This window comes from Somniosus microcephalus, chromosome 8 (genome assembly GCF_052327205.1).
Source record: "Somniosus microcephalus isolate GS21.2 chromosome 8, FLI_Smic_1.0, whole genome shotgun sequence".
Classification (NCBI taxonomy): domain Eukaryota; kingdom Metazoa; phylum Chordata; class Chondrichthyes; order Squaliformes; family Somniosidae; genus Somniosus; species Somniosus microcephalus.
Genome location: NC_140994.1, coordinates 237865746 through 237882550, shown reverse-complemented (window position 1 = coordinate 237882550; position 16805 = coordinate 237865746).

Genomic DNA, 16805 nt, shown 5'->3' with positions numbered 1-16805 from the left:
CTGTTGTTTTATCACATGACTAACCTTCAAACAAAATTTTGCAAATGCACCCAACTCTGTGCTGATGCGGAACTGAGATTCCAGTAGCACGTAATCAGATGAAATTTTGGGTGTGTAACTGCTTCACTTCCTTTCTTAACAGAATACTTCTGCAATGGCTTGCGTACTTCCTGCGAGCTGCAAGGTCCTGTAAAGTGTTTGCAAAGACATTTCATTCATATGCTTTTTTCATATGAATCTAAATTACATAACTATTCTGTATTATTATTGCAAGATTGTATTCTAAAATCTGAAGACATTTTCTTTTTGTTTTTGGCACTCTAAAAATGCCTGTTGCATAACACTACGCCTAGATCATAGTGGTTTTGAACAGGGGATGACTGTCAAGTTGACGTGGCTGATAACCTCTGTCCTGCACGTGACTGAGCCAACGCAAGAACAAAACTGCTGAGCATGAAGCCTGTGACTGTTGATAAGGTGGACTGTACAGCTGATACCATAAACAAACTGAACCGTAAAACTAGAGCCAGGCTTCTTCAGGGGTGATGTCGGGAATCACTTCTTCACACAAAGGGTAGTGCAAATCTGGAACTCCTCCTCAAAAAGCTGTTGAATTGGAAAATTCAAAACTGAGATGGATTTTTGTTAGGTATTAAGGGATATGGAGCAAAGGTAGGTAAATGGGGTTGAGATACAGATCAGCCAGGGTGCTACTAACGGAGCCACAGCTGACACCTTGTTAAAAATTCGTTCATGGGTTGTGGGCGTCGCTGGCAAGGCCAGCATTTATTGCCCATTCCTAAAGTGGTGGTGAGCCACCTTCTTGAACCGCTGCAGTCTGTGTGGTGAAGGTACTCCCAACAGTGCTGTACGGAGGGAGTTCCAGGAATTTTACCCAGCGATGATGAAGGAATGGCGATATATTTCCAAGTCAGGATGCTGTGTGACTTGGAGGGGAACTTGTAGGTGATGGTGTCCCCATGCGCCTGCTGCCCTTGTCCTTCTAGGTGGTAGAGGTTGCGAGTTTTGGAGGTGCTGCCGAAAAAGCCTTGGCGAGTTGCTGCAGTGCATCTTGTGGATGGTACACACTGCAGCCACGGTGCGCCTGTGGTGGAGGGAGTGAATGCTTAAGGTGGTGGATGGGGTGCCAATCAAGTGGGCTGCTTTGTCCTGGATGGTTTCAAGCTTCTTGAGTGTTGTTGGAACTACACTCATCCAGGCAAGTTTTTTTTATTCATTTATGGGATGTGGGTGGCGCTGGCAAGGCCAGCATGTATTGCCCATCCCTAATTGCCCTCGAGAAGGCGGTGGTGAGCCACCTTCTTGAACCGCTGCAGTCCGTGTGGTGAAGGTACTCCCAGAGTGCTGTTAGGGAGGGAGTTCCAGGATTTTAACCCAGAGAGGATGAAGGATCGGCGATATACTTCTACGTCAGGATGGTATGTGACTTGGAGGGGAACTTGGAGGTGGTGGTGTTCCCATGCGTTTGCTGCCCTTGTCCTTCGAGTTGGAAGAGGTCGCGGGTTTGCGAGGTGCTGCTGGAGAGTATTCCATCACACTCCTTACTTGTGCCTTGTAGATGGTGGAAAGGCTTTGGGGAGTCAGGAGGTGAGACACTCGCTGCAGAATACCCAGCCTCTGACCTGCTCTTGTGCCACAGTATTTATGTGGCTGGTCCAGTTAAGTTTCTGGTCAATGGTGACCCCCAGGATGTTGATGCTGGGCGATTCGGTTATTGTAATGCCGTTGAATGACAAGGGGCGGTGGTTAGACTCTCTCTCTTGTTAGTGATAGTCATTGCCTGGCACTTGTGTGACGCAAATATTACTTGCCACTTATCAGCCCAAGGTTGAATGTCGTCCAGGTCTTGCTGCATGCGGGCATAGACTGCTTCATTATCTGAGGAGTTGTAATGGCACTGAACACAGTAGTCATCAGCGAACATCCCCACTTCTGACCTTATGATGGAGGGAAGGTCATTGATGAAGCAGCTGAAGATGGTTGGGCCTAGGACACTGCCCTGAGGAACTCCTGCAGCGATGTCCTGGGACTGTGATGATTTTTTAAAAATTTATTCGTTCATGGGATGTGGGAGTTGCTGGCAAGGCCAGTGTAGTGGCGCTTCTTAGTTTCCAAACAGGCAGCCACTGAGCTGTGGGGCTTTTAACAACGAGTAGACGCGTGTCAAAATAAAACGTTCCCAAACGTAGCTTTGTCTTTTAAACTGTTTACTATAACACTTTACGAACAGAATTACAAAGCAAACACGTATAAACGAACACGGTCAAAAACTGTATTGCTCCAGCCCTCACAACTTCTGCCTCCTTCAGCCACGTGGAGTTTAAACTGTAAAATGGCTGCTGGCTATGTGACGATCCTAAGGACTGTACCATTGTGGCAAGAATGAAGGGGGTATCTCGGACTATACTACTGGAGCAAGAAAATAGGGGGTTTCTTAATACAATAAGTCAGTCAGGCAAATTAACTGTATTATGCTATTTAACCAATATTTTAAAGTATTTTCTTAAACTTTCATGGCTCTTACATTCCGGCCCCTAATTGACTAGGCACATGAAGCATATCAATTACTCAAACATTAAGAGTCATAAACTAATGAGTTCAACATATTTACAATATAAGTGTCCACTTTTTTCGTTCAGGAACTTTTCACGCTGCTTCTTGTAGCAGGCAGAGCTTTGTGATCGGTCTTTCCAGGGTACTGGTCTTGGTTTGCAAACAAACGCGACGAACGACGCCTCTGGAGTCTGGCATGGTCTTAATTATTTTTCCCATCAACCAAGAATATCTAGGGGCTGAATCACCCACGATTAAGACAATGTCTCCGACAATGAAGTTCCTCTTTATTTTGGACCATTTTTGACGCTCCTGTAGCAGAGGTAAGTATTCTCTTGTCCATCTGGTCCAGAAAAGGCCCGACATATACTGAACTTGCCTCCACTTCCGACGGGCATACAGATCTTCCTTTTTGAAGACTCCCGGGGGCATGGCTGGCTGTGTTTTCAACAACAACAGGTGGTTCGGAGTCAGGGCTTCGAGGTCATTGGGATCATCTGATGTCTTAGTTATCAGTCGGTCATTAATGATGGCTTCGACCTCACACAGAACGGTTTGGAGTCCCTCGTCGTCAAGCGCTTGCTGCTTCAGTACAGAACTGAGTAGTTTTCTTACGGTGCGTATCTGTCTTTCCCAGACACCTCCATGGTGGGATGCAGCCGGAGGATTGAAGATCCACTTAATTCCTGTTTGCATCATGGCTTCCTGTATTTTAAGCTGATTCCAACCTTCAATAGCTTCCCGTAGTTCTCTCTCCGCTCCGACGAAATTAGTGCCATTATCAGAACGCATAATGGACACCTGTCCTCTTCTACAGACAAAGCGCCGCAAGGCGTTAATACAGGAATCAGTGTCAAGCGTGTGTGCCACCTCAATATGAACTGCTCTGATGGTCAAACAAGTGAAAAGCACACCATATCTCTTGACAAGGCTCCGTCCTCGCTTTACCTCGAAGGGCCCGAAATAGTCCACCCCTACGTTTGTAAATGGGGGCTTGTCTGGTAACAAACGGCCTTCAGGCAGGTCTGCCATTTTCTGCTCCCCAGCTCTAGCGTGTAACCGTCTGCAAACAATGCATTCAGAGAGTATTTTTCTTATTACAGAATTAGCTCCTGGAATCCAGTATCTTTGTCTTAGCTTCGCAAGCACGTGATTCCTCCCACTGTGTCCAATACTCTGGTGTATATGCTGAAGAATGAGAGTAGCAACCCGGAGGTCCTTAGAAAGGATAGCAGGATGCTTGGCCTCCTCTGGCATAGCAGATTTGTTTAGTCTCCCTCCCACCCTCAGTACTCCATCTTGCAGTGTAGGGTCCAGCTTGTAGATATGACTACCTTTCTTGATTGGAGTATTTCACTGTAAAGCTTCGATTTCTTCTGGGTATCTTTGTCTTTGACTGAAGCAAACTATCTCCCTCTCAGCCTTGGCCAAATCCTCCACGGTCAATGAATTCTTACCCAATGTGGTCTCGTGCTGATGCATATACTGCTGTAGAAGCATTCTCTGCTTATCAGGGTTACTTTCAGACTGACTGATAGTGGCTCGGTACTCTTTTCTCTTACCGCTCAGGTGTAGCAGCAACTCTTTCAACCTTAGAAACCATGCAACTGCTTTCCTCAACTGGTGCCATCCTGAGAAATGGTTAACAAGCTTGTTCACTGTGTCAAGGTTCTCTTTCGTAGTTATGAGATTTACTGTGACTGATCTCTTGACTTCGACGTCGTCTTCAGCAAGCTGACTTGGCATATCTGGTCTTTCTGGCCATGATCTCTCTGTTTCCAGCAGATAACTTGGGCCTTGTATCCAAGTTTCACTCCTCATGAAGTTTTCAGCCTTCAATCCCCGTGAGGCTTGATCTGCTGGGTTTAATGAGGTGTTTACATACCTCCATTGAGATGGTTGTGTAGCTTCTCTAATGGATGAGATTCTGTTTGCTACGAAGGTCTTGAAGCGTATCTTCTCATTCTCTATATACTTCAGCACCGTCGTGCTATCCGTCCAGAAGACAGATTCTTCTAGTGGGAGCTGTAACTCTTTCCGCATCACCTGGTCAACTTTAACTGCAACAACCGCTGCCGTCAACTCCAGTCTCGGGATGGTGACCTGCTTCAGCGGAGCCACCCTGGATTTCCCCATGAGGAAGGCACAATGTTTCTGGCCCTGTTGATTTGTCAGCAAGAGGTAAGTAGCCGTGCCATAGCCGTCCTCACTGGCGTCCGAGAAATGATGTAGTTGAGCCGTCTTTGTAACTCCAAAACTCACAGGCTTGATGCATCTACTGACGTTGAAGCTAGAAAGTTGTTGCAAATCTGTCAACCATCTGAGCCATCTCTGAGCTTGACCTTCTGGGATATCTTCATCCCATCCTCTCTTGTCTCTACACAGCTCTCGTAGCATCAGCTTCACTGGCAGAATGAGTGGTGCCAGGAATCCAAGAGGGTCGTAGATGGAACTGACCACGGAGAGAATCCCTCGTCTTGTGGATGGTCTTTCGTTCACCATTATTCTGAAGTTGAACGTGTCTGACTCAATGCACCATTGTACACCAAGAGCTCTCTCGATAGGAAGGACATCGTGGCTCAGGTCCAGATCTTTGACTTCAGTGGCTCTTTCCTTTTCTGGGATAGACGCTAGAACTGCTCTGCTGTTGCTTATCCACTTAGTCAGATGGAATCCTCCATTCGAACACAGAGTTCTAAGGTCTCTTGACAGTGCGATGGCATCGTCTTCTGTTGACACGGACTTCAGACAGTCATCGACATAAAAGTTTCTGAAGATTGTCTCCACAGCCTCTGATGGTGCTTTGCCTTTGCCATCTTCTGCAGTTTTTCTGAGAGCGTAGCTTGCACAGCTGGGAGATGATGTGGCTCCGAACAAGTGTACAGCCATTCTACATTCCACCATCGCTTGACTAACGTCGCCATCTGGCCACCAAAGGAAACGCAGGAGATCAGCATCTTCATCAGGGATTCTGACTTGGTAGAACATTGATTCTATGTCTGCCATCATGGCAACGAGCTCTTGTCTAAACCTAGTCAAGACGCCAATGAGGGTATTAGTAAGATCAGGACCTTGAAGCAGCTGGTCGTTCAGTGAAGTTCCTCTGAATGAGGCGGCGCAGTCGAACACTACACGGATCTTTTTCTTCTTTGGGTGATACACACCGTGATGAGGAATGTACCAGACCCTTCCATCGTCTCTGTTCAACTGTTCCTCGGGCACTTTTACAGCATAGCCTTTCGCTATGATGTTTCTCATGAAGCCTTTGTAATCTTCGTGAAAGTCGGGGTTCTTGTTCAGCTTTCTCTTTAGACTGATGGCGCGTTGCTCTGCTATGCAGCGATTGTTCGGCATCTTCGCGGTCTGTCTTCTCAGTGGCAAACCAATGTGATAGTGGCCATCGATGAACTGTGTAGACCTTGTCATCAAATCCATGAACTGATGGTCTTCTTGTGACATCTGTGTCTTTTCCTTGCAGCTGCGTTCTGAAAAGTCTGCGTTGAACTGCTGTATCAACAGCTCTTCAATGCTTGCGATAGAGATGCGATTAACTGTGACATTTTGTCATTCCTCCTTGTTCGACTTGTTGCCATCATCTCTCCTTAACGGTCCATTGACTACCCATCCAAGGGCTGTCCTGACGGCGTAGGGTCCGTCATCCTTGCTGTTTATCACCTGCCATGGCTCCATAGTTTTGTAGGCATTGGTTCCAATTAATAGGCCAATTTCTGCTTCAATGTATGGGAGACGCACCTTTTCTAGGTAAGGCCATCTATCCACATCCTTCTGCAGGGCTAAGTTCCCTATTCTAACAGGAATCTCCCTCTGTGTGAAAACATTAGGCAGGTCTATGAAGTCCTTCTCTTCAAGTCCACACGCTTCTAGGTCTGACAGGATATAACTTTGCATTGACTTCTCATGACCCATGGTGCGTAATAGGATTTCTGTTCTTCTGCCTCTAACGTTCAGCTGTCGCATGAGTGATTCTGTGCAGAACGTTGCTGAACTACCTGGATCCATGAAGGCGTAAGTCACCACGAACTTATCACTCCTCTTAGACTTGATCTTTACTGGTACGATGGCAAGAATACAATCACTGTCACCGGCCCCAGTGAATCCACAAGTCTCTGGTTCTAGCGACACCAGAGCACTTGAAACAACCTTCTCGTCGGTATTGTTTTCTTCACTCTTCTTAGAGACTTGTTCTTCTTTATGGATATGCAGCAGACTGGGATGTTTCCGAGTGCACTCTCTGCATGTCGTTCTTTGCTTACAGTTTCGACTCAGGTGCCCCTGAGAGAGACATCCAAAACATAGGCCATTGTACTTCAGGAATTCGATTCTGTCCTTATGTGGCTGTGCTTTGATGTCACTGCAGAAATCCAATGTATGATTCTTCTGGCAGAACAAACATGGCTTCTGAAAGGCATTAGCAGGCGTCACTGTGCTGCTCTTTTTGGGAGATGAGTTCTGAGACCTTTCTTCCCCAGCCTGAGTGACGATAGTTGCAAAGCTGCTTCCCCTGGAACCACCTTTCCTGAGAGTCTTTTATTCAACAGGCTTGGCTTTCACTCTTCCATCAGTAGTCGGGCTGACATCCTGGATGTTTCCAAACAATGGGTCCCTAGCAATTTTAGCCTGTTTGTCTATGAAATTCACTAAGTCTGTAAACCTGGCTCTACTTTTCCGTCTCTCCATTATCTCAAAGGCTGTTCTTCTCCATTGTTCTCTCATCCTGTAAGGAAGCTTAGAGATGATGATTCGCATAGTCGTAGGATTGTCCATCTCTTCCATGAATTCAACATCCTCCATGGTGTTGCGACATCCTATGAGGAAAAGAACATATGCGTTCAATGCCTCTCCGTCCTCCGATCTGATCTGTGGCCACTTGGTAGCCTTTTCAATATATGCAGTGGCTATCTTCAGCTTGTTACCATAGTGCTCCTGCAGCAACTTCCTGGCTTCTATGTATCCCCGGTCCGGTCTCATGTGTTCACAGCTTCTGACCAGGTCTTGTGGTTTACCACTGGTGTACTGTCCCAGGTAGTGCAACTTATCACTGCTGCTCTCTGTTTTGGAGTCAATGGCTTGTTCAAAGGATCTGATGAAGGGCTTATACTTGAGTGGGTCGCCTTGGAACACTGGTATGTCTCTTTGAGGGAGTCGAAACAGATTCTGTTGTTTTACAAGCATCTCTGTAATTTCGTTCTGACGTTGCATCACTCGGTATAGGCTTCTCCCTGTGTCTTCAGGCCTCTGGTGGTCATCAGCAGGGTCTAGTCTAGACCGTCTGACGTCTGGGGTAGCATCACGTGCTCCTGTTAGTGGAGAGGCCACTCTTCCATGCTGTAATGCCAGGAGATGGCCTTCAGACTCTCTTGTAACTCTTGAAGGTGCCCTGGATCCAACTCTATGTGACAACATTGACTGGCAGTATTCGCTCACGCCGTCCCGTGAGCCTTCGTAATCTTCATACACACTCAACCTGGCATCTGAGACCGCAATAGCTGTTTTTATCTCCAGCTGTTCTTTCTTTGCCTGCACTTGGGCCTGTTGGGCCTGCAGTTGGGCCTGCAGTTGGGCCTCTTGGGCCTGCAGTTGGGCCTCTTCCCGTTCAAGAGCTTGCTTCTCCGCTAAAGATGCTGCGCGCGCCATCAACGCCGCCCGTTCAACCTCCTCTCTCATGCGTCGCGACGAGCATGTGGTAGAAGTGACTGACCTGCGTCCAGAAACAGAGCTACCTTCTTTTCGATTTTTGCTCAGTCTGGCTGAAGTCTCTGAAATGCTATCATCTGGTCCGACTTCATCGTCAACTTTATCTTTCTCTGCTGTATCAGCATCTTGACGAATCCTTAACATCCACTGTTCTGTGGCCTTGACATAGTCCTTAATGCTGGATGATTTAAGATCAAACCAGTTGTGCTGATCGGCTTTTCCCTCTTCTTCAGACAAAAGTGCTAATACATCTTCATTGAGTACATTAAATTCTTCATGCAGCTTGGAGAAATCGTAATGCATTATGTCTTCAGCTTTCTTAATATTAGCATTATCTTCCATGAGACAATCAATTATCTTCATTTTTCCAGTTATCTGAGCTAATTTAGCCTTCCTTGCACCTATGCTTCTATGTAACTTCTCTTCCATTGCCTTTGGGGTGAGCTTTATTTCCCTCTTTTGGCCAGCAATCCTTCTGGCTGGGGGAAGCTCCTGGCTCCGTAAGGCCTCGGCCATTTTACCCGCAGCTCTTATTTAGCTTCTCAATAGAATGAACAAAGCAAGTAACAGTCACTGTACCTTCGCTTTCTTATATTGTCGTCTGGCTCCGTGACCATTCATGTATACGTTCGCCGACAATTCCGTCCTTTCCTTCTTAGGGAGCTAGTTTTTGACTAATGTAGTGGCGCTTCTTAGTTTCCAAACAGGCAGCCACTGAGCTGTGGGGCTTTTAACAACGAGTAGACGCATGTCGAAGTAAAACGTTCCCAAACGTAGCTTTGTCTTTTAAACTGTTTACTATAACACTTTATGAACAGAATTACAAAGCAAACACGTATAAACGAACACAGTCAAAAACTGTATTGCTCCAGCCCTCACAACTTCTGCCTCCTTCAGCCACGTGGAGTTTAAACTGTAAAATGGCTGCTGGCTATGTGACGATCTTAAGGACTGTACCATTGTGGCAAGAATGAAGGGGGTATCTCGGACTATACTACTGGAGCAAGAAAATAGGGGGTTTCTTAATACAATAAGTCAGTCAGGTAAATTAACTGTATTATGCTATTTAACCAATATTTTAAAGTATTTTCTTAAACTTTCATGGCTCTTACAGCCAGCATTTATTGCCCATCCCTAATTGCCCTTGAAAAGGTGGTGGTGAGTCGCCTTATACAACTGAGTGACTTACTAGACCATTTCAGAGGGCAGTTTAAAGTCAACCACATTGCTGTGGGTCTAGAGTCACATATAGGCCAGACCGGGTAAAGATGGCAGATTTCCTTCAGAGTCAATGTTGAGGACTCCCAGGGCCACTCCCTCCCAACTGTATACTCTGTGCCGCCACCTCTGGTGGGTCTGTCCTGCCGGTGGAACAGAACATATCCAGGGATGGTGATTGAGGAATCTGGGACATTGGCTGAAAGGTATGATTTTGTGAATATGTCTATATCAGGCTGTTGCTTGACTAGTCTGTGTGACAGCTCTCCCAATTTTGGCATAAGTCCTCAGATGTTGGTAAGGAGGACTTTGCAGGATCAACTGGGCTGGGTGTGCCGTTGCCATGTCCGTAGCTGGTGTCAAGGTCGATGCCGGGTGGCCCGTCCAGTTTTATTCTTATTATTGTGTTTCGTAGCAGTTTGTTACAACTGAGTGGCTTGCTAGGCCATTTCAGAGGGTAGTTAAGAGTCAACCACATTGCTGTGGGTCTGGAGTCACATATAGGCCAGACCAGGTAAGGACGGCAGATTTCCTTCCCTAAAGGACATTAGTGAACCCAATGTGCTGGCTCTTTTGAAGAGCAATCCAGTTTGTCCCACTCTCCAGCTCTTTCCTCATATCCCTGGAATTTTTTCTCCTTCAAGTATATAGCCAAGTCTCTTTCGAAGGCTACTATTGAATCTGTATCCAGCAGACATCATACAAGTGAACAACCAGAGTTGGCAAACCTGAACAGGTAGGCTTGAGGCTTCCACTACCAGTGGGCATTGCAGGATATAGAATGTCTAATAGACATTAAGAATAGGGTTTAGAATTAGTCAGGAAAGCCCCAGAGTTCATTTCATTCAACAACCATTTTTCTGTGTTGGAAAACGGTGAAAGTGACGGTTCCCCTGGGGAGTGTAGCCAGAGCCAAGTTCACGGCACTGTGGGTGGCTCAGCTGCACAAGGGGGGGAGGAGTAAGAGTGGAAGGGCAATAGTGGTAGGAGACTCAATAGTGAGGGGTGCAGACAGGCGTTTCTGCGGCCGCAGACGTGACTCCAGGATGGTGTAGTGTATGTGCTTTAAGTCAGAACTACTTTTTACAGCTCCTGTATACTGTAGTACCGGCAGTGACCACACGCGCATGCCTCTGTACCCCAGTCTAGAGATTACCCTCCTCCAGTAAAGACCTGTTATTTGTTTATGTACAGCATCCGTGTAATGATTTATCCACTGATCCACGGATCTAACAGTGGCGACGAGTGTCGATGCGAATCTACCTGCAACATAAAACAAAAAAAACAAAAAAATAGTCGAGTCCAGGAACACGGGCGTCGACCACGAGCAACCGCCCAGCAGTCAGGCAGAGATCCAACTTCGCTGGGGAGGCTGTGGAGAGCCGGGCTTGGTTCCCCAGCCACAACGAGCAGTAAGAGACCGACGACAGGTCCAGAGCAGACCCTTCCCGAGCAGCGGCGGCTGGAGCCGACCGACGGCAGAGAGAGAGAGCCGACCAGCGTCGATGGGGTAAGAAAGAGGGTGAAGAGAGCAGGGCGCAGCCGGGGATTGATCACCGAGCGGCGTCAAGGGAAAATACTGCAAACCGGAGAGAGAGAGGGTAAGAAACAGCCGGGTTCTAGACTGAGCGGCGTCGCCAAATATCAAGAGAAGAACGCGCAGAGCACAGCCAGGGATCACGGGCTGATCAGGGTCCGCGGGGCAAAGCAAGGGGAGACGCCATTGAGCCGCGGAGAAGCAGGGAGAGCGCGGGAGATGCCATTGAGCCGCGGAGAAGCAGGGAGAGCGCGGGAGGCGCCACTGAGCCGCGGAGATGAAGGAAGAGCGCGGGGGATGCCATTTTGTGAAGCCGCAGCGGAGAAGATGGGCGAGCACGGGAAGGAAGGAAAGCGCGGGAGACGCCATTTTGTGCCAGCGGAGAAGAAGGGGAAGCGCGGGAGGCGCCATTGGTGATAGTTAACGCACAACCAAGGATGCCGAAGAGTGGCAGTATCTCTATGTTCGACAATGAAGTCAAAGATTGGGTGACATATGTGGAACGTATTGAGGTGTACTGCAGGGTGAATGAAGTGCCAGGTGCTAATAAAGCACTGGTTCTGTTAAATTCCATGGGTGCAAAAACTTATGGGTTACTGCGAAATCTAATAACCCCAGAGAAGCCGGTAAACAAGAATTTTGAAAGCATAGTAGAAATCCTACAGGACCACTTAAACCCCACACCGCTGCTGATAGCAGAACGATTTAAGTTCCGTAAAAGGAACCTGATGTGCCTCAATTATTCCGAGACTCGAAGTTAGCAGAACAAAAGTAAGGCTTTTATTAACTCAGAACATAACACGTAAAATAGAGAGATGTCTTCCTTCAGGAGGCTGATGCCCGACTGAACTTAGATTACAAAGGAGCCAGGTATGGGCGGAGCCCTGTACACAACCAGTTCCAGCACATTCCAATACATAATACATGAGGACTGGGGGAAGGGAAAAGACACAGAAAGCAGGCAGTTACAAGACACAGAAAACAGGCAGTGATGAATGGAATATATTTCATCACATTCACCCCTTCTATAGATTTAGTCTGTTCGGGGGTTTGATAGTCCTCTGCGACCGACGTGGCTGTTGTGGTGCCGCGGGTGTCGGCTGGGTGTCCCCGGTAGCCTCCTGGGTCTCTGCCGGGGGTGCCGCCGGGGTTGTTGAAGGGGTAGTTGGTGGCGGTGCCGTTGGTCGATGTTCTTCCGGGGGTGATGAAAGAATAGTGGGTGGGTAAGGGTTGCTGTGATCGTCGTCGCTGCTATTGCCGTGGTTGTTGTCGATGCCGGCTGGGGCGACGTCTTTTATGGACACGGTGTCCTCCCTTCCGTCGGCGTGCCGGACATATGCGTATTGGGGGTTGGCGTGGAGTAGGTGTACTGGCTCCACGAGAGGGTCCGTCTTGTGGCCCCTCACATGCCTTCGCACGAGTACCGGACCTGGGGTGGAGAGCCATGATGGCATGGATACGCCTGAGGTGGATTTCCGAGGAAAGACAAACATTCGTTCATGAGGCGTGGCATTAGTGGCCGTACACAATAGCGACCGTATCGAATGGAGCACATCCGAGAGGACTTCCTGCCAGCGGGAGATAGGGAGGCCCTTGGTCCTTAGAGCTAGAGTGACTGCTTTCCACACTGTCCCGTTCTCTCGCTCCACCTGGCCGTTACCCCGGGGGTTGTAGCTGGTGGTACGGCTCGTGGCGATCCCCTTGGACAGCATGTACTGGCGTAGCTCTTCACTCATGAAGGACGCCCCCCTATCCGTGTGGATATAGCTCGGCATACCGAACAGGCAGAACAGGCTGTTGAGGCATTTAATGACCGTGGCGCTGGTCATGTCTGGGCAGGGGAAGGCGAATGGGAAATGGGAGTATTCGTCCACAATGTTCAGGAAGTAAACATTGCGGTCGACGGACGGGAGGGGGCCCTTGAAATCTAAGCTGAGCCGCTCGAAGGGCCGTGTAGCTTTGATTAAGTGGGCTCTATCTGGGCGGTAGAACCGAGGCTTGCACTCAGCGCAAGTGCGGCAGTTCCTGGTCAGAGACCGAACTTCCTCAATCGAGTAGGGTAAGTTACGGGACTTTATGAAGTGGAACAGCCGCGTGACCCCTGGGTGGCAGAGGTCGTTGTGGAGGGTCTGTAGCCGATCCTCGGTGGCGCTGGCACACATCCCTCGTGAGAGGGCGTCAGGGGATTCGTTAAGGGCCCCTGGTCGGTAAATGATGTCGTACTCGAAAGTGGAGAGCTCGATCCGCCACCTAAGAATCTTATCATTCTTAATCTTCCCCCTCTGTTTATTGTTGAACATAAACGCTACCGACCGCTGGTCGGTAAGTAGGGTGAAGCGTTTGCCGGCTAGGTAGTGGCGCCAGTGGCGCACTGCCTCCACGATGGCTTGGGCCTCCTTTTCCACGGAGGAGTGTCTGATCTCGGGGCCTTGGAGGGTCCTCGAGAAGAAAGCTACGGGCCGCCCCGCCTGGTTGAGGGTGGCCGCCAAGGCGAAGTTGGACGCATCACTTTCCACTTGAAATGGAGTGTTCTCGTCCACTGCCTGTAGCGTGGCCCGCTCAATATCCTGCTTAATGCTTTTGAAGGCGGCGTGGGCCTCAGCAGAGAGCGGAAAAGAGGATGCTTTCAAGAGGGGGCGGGCTTTGTCGGAGTAGTTGGGGACCCATTGGGAATAGTAAGAAAATAACCCCAGGCACCTTTTCAGGGCTTTGGGAGTGTTGGGCAGGGGCAGCTCCCGTAGGGGGCGCAATCGGTCGGGGTCTGGTCCGATTTCCCCATTCTCCACCACGCTGCCCAGTATGCAGAGGCACGTGGTGTTGAAAACGCACTTGTCCTCGTTATAGGTGAGGTTGAGTTTTTGTGCGGTTTTCAGGAACCTCTCGAGGTTCGAGTCGTGATCCTGTTGGTTGTGACCGCAGATGGTGACGTTGTCGAGGTAGGGGAAGGTTGCCTGCAAGTGGTGGTCATCGACCATGCGATCCATCTCCCTCTGAAAGACCGAGACCCCGTTCGTCACCCCAAAGGGGACTCTGAGGAATTGGTAGAGGCGTCCGTTCGCCTCGAAGGCGGTGTACGGGCGGTCCTCTGGTCTCATAGGGAGCTGGTGGTACGCTGACTTGAGGTCGATGGTGGAGAACACCCGGTATTGGGCGATTTGGTTCACCATCTCGGATATGCGGGGTAGCGGGTAGGCGTCTAGCTGGGTGTATAGATTAACCGTCTGGCTATAATCTATCACCATCCGCTTCTTCTCGCTACCCCTCACCACCACCACTTGGGCGCGCCACGGGCTGTTGCTGTGTTCAATAATGCGCTCTTTCAGGAGCCTGTCTACCTCGGTCGCGATAAACCGCCTGTCCTCCCAGCTGTACCTCCTGCTTTTGGTCGCTATTGGCCGGCAGTTAGGGGTAAGGTTCGCGAATAGCGAAGGCGGCTTTACCTTCAGGGTAGCCAGACCGCACACTGTGAGGGGCGGCTGGGACCCACCGTACTTGAGCGTGATGCTTTGGTGGTTGCACTGGAAATCCAAACCCAGGATCACGCTCGCACATAGATTCTTCATGATTAATACTTTAAAATTATCATACACAGTTCCGTTAACGCACAATTGTACCGTGCAGTAACCCAGAATGGTCGATGTCTGGGTTTTATCGGCCATAGAGATGGTACCCTGAGCAGGGACCACCTTTAGGGAGAGTTGTTGTGCCAGTTCAGGGTGGATAAAACTCTCCGTGCTTCCACTGTCAATTAAGCATTTAACCCGGCACCCGTTTACCTCGATGTCCACCATTGATTTGGATAGCGGATGCGGCCTGGTCTGGTCCACTGTGACCGATGCCACTGTAAGGCCCTGATCGAGACAAGATGGCGTCCACGCTGTCTGCTCATAAGATGGCGGACCCCACGAGGTCGGGCAAGATGGCGTCCAAGATGGCCGCTCCCACGGCGCACACGCGGCGGTGGCGGGTTTTCCGGCGGTTGGTTTTCCGGCGGGGTTCCCTCTGCACACCTTCCCGAAGTGCCCCTTCTTACCGCACTTAAAGCAGGTGGTGCCTTTCGCCGGGCACAGGTTTCTGGTGTGCTTTGGCTGCCCGCAGAAGTAGCAGTTGGGTCCTTGACGCGTCGCGGCTGTCGTAGGGCTTCTGGGGGGAGAGCTGGGCCCCGCCGGTGTCGGGCTGCCGGGCGGGGAAGATGCCTTCCAAGATGGCGGCGCCCTCGGCGCACACGTGGCGGCGTGGGCTGAAGAGTAGGCGTCCGAGTTTCTCTGGGCCATCTCCAGGGACTGCGCGGTGTCCGCAGCCTGTTTCAGGTCCAACTCCGTTTTTTCCAGCAGTCTTTGCCGGATGTGAGTGGAGCTGAGGCCTGTGATAAAGGCATCGCGAACAAGCTCGTCGGTGTACACTGCGGCTTTTACATCTCGGCACTTACAGTCCTTGCCAAGCTTTTTCAGGATGCTTAGGAACTCCTCCACCGATTCCCCAGGTCGCTGTGCGCGAGTAGCGAGTAGATGCCTAGCATACACCTCATTCGTAGGCTGCTGGTAATGCGCCTTTAAGGTGTTGCAGGCGGCCAGGTACGTATCAGCGTCTTGGATGAGGGGGTAAACCCGGTGGCTTACCCAATTCCGTAGCATTCCGAGTATCATCTTCGCAGTGTCCGTAGCGTCTTTGACGGCTGCGGAATTGTCCAGGAAGAATTCCATACAGTCAAACCAGTGTCCGAAGCGTGCTGATGCGTCCGGAGCATGTTGATCCAAATCCAAACGTTCGGGTTTCAGGAGTTGATCCATAGTGTTGAAAATTGAGTTAATAAAATTGATGTGCCTCAATTATTCCGAGACTCGAAGTTAGCAGAACAAAAGTAAGGCTTTTATTAACTCAGAACATAACACGTAAAATAGAGAGATGTCTTCCTTCAGGAGGCTGATGCCCGACTGAACTTAGATTACAAAGGAGCCAGGTATGGGCGGAGCCCTGTACACAACCAGTTCCAGCACATTCCAATACATAATACATGAGGACTGGGGGAAGGGAAAAGACACAGAAAGCAGGCAGTTACAAGACACAGAAAACAGGCAGTGATGAATGGAATATATTTCATCACAGAACCAACACAAAGACGAAAGCAATGCTGAGTACCTAACGGAACTGCGCAAGCTATCGAAATACTGCCAGTTTGGCGCGGGACTAGCAGACACGTTAAGGGACAAGTTTGTGTGTGGGCTACAAAGTGAAGGAACCCAGAAACAGCTTCTATCAGAAAAGGACCTTACGCTTTCAGTATGGCAGTATCACACGAAGCAGCCGCAAGGGGCGCTGCAGAGATACAACGGAGACCGCAAGAATATGGCACCAATGAAATGACCTATGGAACAGGGAAGTGCTATCGCTGTGGCAGAACAACACATGACCAGAAAGATTGTTGGTTCAAGGACCAAGTGTGCAGACAGTGTGGGAAGGCAGGACACATAGCAAGAGTCTGCAGGTCTGGGAAGAAAACCAACAGTAATAAATCTCCACAGGAGAAGTACAAAAAGGTACACCAGGTGATGGACAGTGGTTCAGATGAACAGAAAAGTGACACAGACTCCGGAAGCAAGGAGCTGGGTTGTCTGAAACTACATAATGTAACCGAAATGGAGGATCACCAGACGATCTGGGTTACACTCAAGATAGACTGAGTCCAAGTGGAAATGGAATTGGACACAGGGTCAGCTCTAATAGTCGTAAATCAAAGAGACTACAAGCGGCTATTTTCACA